Source organism: Benincasa hispida, chromosome 5 (assembly GCF_009727055.1).
Source record: "Benincasa hispida cultivar B227 chromosome 5, ASM972705v1, whole genome shotgun sequence".
Taxonomy (NCBI): domain Eukaryota; kingdom Viridiplantae; phylum Streptophyta; class Magnoliopsida; order Cucurbitales; family Cucurbitaceae; genus Benincasa; species Benincasa hispida.
The window spans coordinates 27,895,152-27,900,826 of NC_052353.1; the positions used below are offsets into that span (position 1 = coordinate 27,895,152).

The 5,675-nt window shown below is 28.5% G+C and overlaps 1 pseudogene; it reads left to right on the forward strand.

Annotated features, from left to right (window-relative positions):
- Window positions 1-3,665: 3,665 nt before the first annotated feature.
- On the forward strand, window positions 3,666-4,470 carry LOC120077277 (annotated as a pseudogene).
- Window positions 4,471-5,675: the final 1,205 nt, after the last annotated feature.

Sequence of the window (5,675 nt, forward strand, 5' to 3'; positions counted from 1 at the left end):
CACTGAGCCATCCCTCAGTTATGCAAATCTAAGGATAATCTCGAATAAACCAGAGTTCATGGTTAGCTTAAGATTAAGGTCAAGTTACGTAGGTCATCGATTTGAAATAGTCAGTCTTAAAATATTAAACAACGTTAAAAAGTAAGAGTGACTTATTTCGTCGTTCGATCTTGTACAAACTCATTGCATAGGACGCCCCCACTCTTCATGTCATGACATGTATGAATTAGGATCACTTCATCTATAGCACTTTACAACTCCTTGTAACAACTACAGAGTGGGCCGCATCCAATAGTGTTAATGGAATAAGACACCTAATCTTATTCATATACTATAGATCTTTTTTACTATTTACTTGAACCTGATCTACTTTTATGTCTCCACATAAAGTTCAAGTACTCATATAATAGTCATAAATCTTTTAGTTTGTTGGATTTATTTCTAAAACAAAATAAGTAATTCATATATTCAATAACAACTTATTGAATTTTCAGAATAAGTTTAATTGTTTACAAGCCACGAGTTTTAGGATATAAAACCCAATAGGTTCCATATATAAAATGTCATAAAAATATATATTTAACTTTCAAACGACGAGACATACTCACAGAATGTGTCTTATCATGATTTTGGCATCAATTTTTTACTATGAACTTCATTGTTATGACATCTTCTATCTTATATATACTATTTTTCTCTAATGAATCTCACAAGCCCTTACTAAATCCACCATAATAGTCATTATATAGTGTGTTATCTAGTCCATTTAAAATGTGGTTTTGGCATAAATATTGTGCGAGTTTCTATGCCTCAAATGTAAGCAACCTTCAACTTCAACATTACAATAGCATGTCCTTTCAAAATCTTCCCAAAATCATAGAATAGCATTTCTTCTTGCCATCCATTGAAATCATTTCCATTAAATTTCTCATGAATTTTGCCATAATTTCCACATATTGTGGTACAACAATTTAGTATTTTTTATGACATTTATATGAAATCGATCCTTTATTTATGAACCAAAGTAAATAATTTTACTGAACAAGTTCTCACAAAATAAAATCAATAAGACAATAAATAAACTTAAGATATTATTCATTAGGCTTGAAACGTAAAACGACTTGAGCATATTATGTCTGATACCCATTATACATAATATACCAAAATAAGCCAATAATAACAGAAATAGTACAACAGTCATGACTTAAATCATCATTCTCATACAGATAACTGTATAAATGCAAAATTAGTTCAAAACATCAAACAACAATCCACTACACATATGCCAAACGATGAACTCATGCTAAAAAAAATATTGGTTTCAACCTATGAAAAAATATGATTTAAGGAGGACCATCTCTTCTAATGTAGAATATGAAATATCCTACTCTCAACATATAATGGCACTTCCAAAACACAATCAATTTGAAATAAGAGATTTATTTTTGTATTTTTTTTAAGTAAGCCAAGAGGGAAAAAATCATAATCGATCAATTTCTAGTAACCAATTAAACTCACTTTCAATAAAGAAAAAAACACAAATAATTCAATAATTCAAGTTGCCAAAACAATTTTTTTTAAGGAATAATGATAATAATAACCAACATATTTGTACTTCATGTATGCAAAAGTATTGTTAAAAAAATTAATGTAAATACCATTAAAAAAAAAAACACCTTTTAAAGCAATAGTACAAAATTGTGAATCAATCACAAAATTGCCAAAATACAACCTGAAAGTTCTTGCAATTGTCAGATGCAACAGATTGTCAATAATATAGGCAGTGTTCAATCCAGCAAACGCCTAGCTGATAGTAAAATCGTAGTAATTACTCAATCACATAGAAACAAGAAAGATCAAAATAGGAATATTATATATGTATAAATAATTTTAAACTATAACATCTTTATATATAGAGAGAATTCAGATATTTTTTTCTAAAGCAAAAGTATATGCCTTGAACCAATACAGCAACACAACTTTTTTTTTCCCCTCTCCCACTAATCTTCTCTTCGTGGATTGCTGTAAAAGAGAAAAACTGGTGTAAACTGGAGTTTTTCTTTAAATCTTTTTTTCTAGCTTTTGAAAAATAGTTATATATTCAAAACTTAATGCATATTTCACATGAAAAAAAAAAAACATAATAATTACATTTTCACAAAATTTTCTAAGACAAAATAATTAAAAAGGAAAAACAACATGCACTGGGTTTTACATGCTCACAATGGAAAGTACTAAATCGAGAACGATAAGAATATGCACACAAGGACAAAATGGATTACAAACATAATAACAACGATATGGTTGGGTACAAAGTCTATACAAGGAGATAAATTGAGGAGAAAAATTGAAGCAAAACAGAAAAAAATGGTAGAATATTGTCTTAAGATTGTTATGCGAATAATTTCATAAAAAATGAAAAAATACATAACCTTGTAAACGTGAGAGAATAAGAGAAAAAAGCTTATGAAAAAGTTGTCTTTAATGAAATTTTAAGAATAAGCATATTTATAGACTATTCGTATCATTTGAATGGTCGTATCTCTTCTTCCAGTTGGTTATTTTTAAAGAGACATGTTCATTCATGAAACAATGCAACTCTACATGAAAGGTCATTACCATTTATTCCAACAGTTTTTGCAAAATTCTTATAGATTGTTCTTAATTTTCGTAATTGTCCACTAAATTACTTTCATATTTTCAAAAGTGATTGTTAACCTAAACGTTGAAATTTATAAATTTTAGGTGTGTCGATGAATCTTATATTGTAGTAGTAAAATGGTTTGTTTGTAAAGAAAAAGAATATTTAGAAATTGAAAGGAATGAAATAGAAAAAGAATTCATTTTACACTTCGTGAGAATTTTATTCAATAGAACATCTTAATTTATGGCTTCTTCATAATGATCATTCTATAACCATTCATAAACATTTACAATTTTTGTAATACTTGTTATACTCTTGCATTTGCCCCTAGTTTTAATTATAGTTTCTAAAAAATATTGTCAAAGTCAAGTTTTAATGAAGAAAAAAAAAAGAGGGTATCATTTGATAATTGAGGTATGGTTTAATTTTTTTTTTTAAATTACAATTGTCTCCTCACAATTTTTTTTCTATGATTTCCACCTTTCTTTTATAAAAATACTTAAACTTCTAGACAAATTTAAAGAAAAATAATAATTGTTTTTAAGTTTATCAAATTTTAATTGATTTTAGAAAACAAAGACAGAAAGTAGAAAAATAAAAACCGAAAACAGAAAATACCCCCCCCCCCACAAAAAAAAAGGTTGGTAGCATGGAGGATTAAGGAATGAAATTTAGTTTGAAATGTGATGCGTTTGATGAAGTTAAGGATACGAAAGAAATTAAGTATTATATTATACAAATTAAATTACAACTTGGGCAGCTATTATGAATTTATAGTTTATATATATGTCAATTAAATTCCATGGTCAACTTTGAAAATGACAAATTAAGCATTTTAAATATTTATTTGGGTTATATTGTAAATAAACTAAACTGGCAGCCCCATAGAAATTGGCTTAGCCAAACTCATGAATTTTTGCTATTTTTCCAACAAGTATAAGTAGGGAGGCAACACGTGATTTTCAACATAACTCACAATATTGATTATTAGCAATAGAAGAAACATCTTGAAATTAATTAAATGGCATTCATCCAAGCAACCCTCTTCACATTTGCTTTTCTATTGTCCTCGAATAAGATTTACATAATAGTACCTTTGTGTGTGTGTTTTAATGTTTTTCTTTTTACGTCTTGTATTTGATAATTGACAATTTTGTTAAACAGGCTATGCCGCTACAATTATGATTAAAAATAATTGTAGACATACGATATGGCCCGCAACATTAACTAGTGGTAACAGACAAAGCCAATTATCTGCCACTTGATTTGGATGAGCTTCTGGAGCGAATGAGATTATAAATGTTCCTACACCATGGACTAGTAGAATTTGGGCTCGAACAGGTTGCACTATAGATGACTCTTCGAGGTTTTCTTGTGAAACTGGAGATTGTGTCACTAGCTTTGTATTTTGCAATGGCACTGGAGGAATTCCACCAGCTACGTTAGCTGAATTCACATTAGCTCAAAATGGAGGCACAGATTTCTACGATATCAGCTTCGTTGATGGCTTCAACTTACCTGCATCCATAACTCCAAATGGTGGAACGAGGCAATGTGTATCGCCCAAATGTTGTTCAGATGTGAATATGGTGTGTCCATCTGATTTGATTGTCCAAGGGAAAAATGGGGTTATTGGCTGTAAGAGTTCGTGTCTCGCATATAACTGACTAGAGGATTGTTACACGACTAAATTTAATGACCAAAAAATATGTCAATCTGGCATCTCTGCTAAGATCTTCGAGGAAGAATGCCCCCAGGCTTATAGCTATGCTTATGACGACGAAAATAACAGTACAACCAGCTATGATGTTACCTTCTGCCCATGACCACATACCCACACACCATAACAACCATATATATTTCTAAAATCATTTTTATTATCATTTCGATAAAATAATCAGCGAATTCATGAATATTGTTCAAGCCTAGCTAATGAATAAAATGCATTTTATTGATGATGTTACATGAAATTAATTATGTATACTTTTCCTCCTATACATTCTATGTCTCACACCTTTATTCTTTACCTAACTTCTCTTCTTCCAAACGCACAACGTGCATACACTAATATAATCTACTATGTTTCTAACGATCATCTTTGTCTTAATAAAATATAATAATCACATTTGTCCTTAAGTTTAATGATGTTACACTTTTAAGATTTCGTTATTAACCATTTTGTTTATTTTTGTTTTTTGTTTTTAAAAATTAAGCATACTTTAAGAAATTTGGAGGTGGAAGTAGGATGTATAGGCTTAATTTTCAAAAACAAAAAACCAAAAATTAAGTTCTCATTTGGTAAACATTTCATTTTTAGTTTTTGGTTTTCGAAAATAAAGCCTAGATTTTTCTCCATTTCTTAGAACAATTTACATCTTTCTTAAGTGCAATAGTTGAGTTCTTAGCCAAATTTCAAAAACAAAAACAAGTTTTTTAGGCCCCGTTTGTTAATTAACCATTTTATTTTTAATTTTTTTTGAAAATTAAGTCTATAGACACTATTTCAACCTTAAATTTCTTTCTTTCTTTTTTTTTTTTTATTTACTTCTTACCAATAATTTAAAAAATCAAGCAAAAATTTGAGAACTAAAAATAGTAACTTTTATTTTTTTTTTTTAATTTGACTAAGAATTCAACCATTGTACTTAAGAAAGATGCAAATTATAGTATGAAATTGAATAAAAATAGGCTTAATTGTTTATGTCTTGATTTTTTAGCATATTAAATTTCTATTAGTTAATTATTTGAAAAGTCTTATATGAATGCAATTGGATCTTAAATATTTTCCACCCTGTTTTGTTTTGTCTTCTTAACCATTATTTCTGTTTTAGTTTTTTTCACAAATCAATATTTTAAATTTTCAAAAACAAAAAATAAATAAAATAAAAACTATATCTAATGCATGATAGTTTTTCAAGAACCCAATAGATTTCAAGAGACCATCAAATTTCTAAAAACTTATGGATTTTATTCCATCTTTTAGTACATGAAATCACATGGCCACCCATACAAATACAGAGAAGAAAAGTTC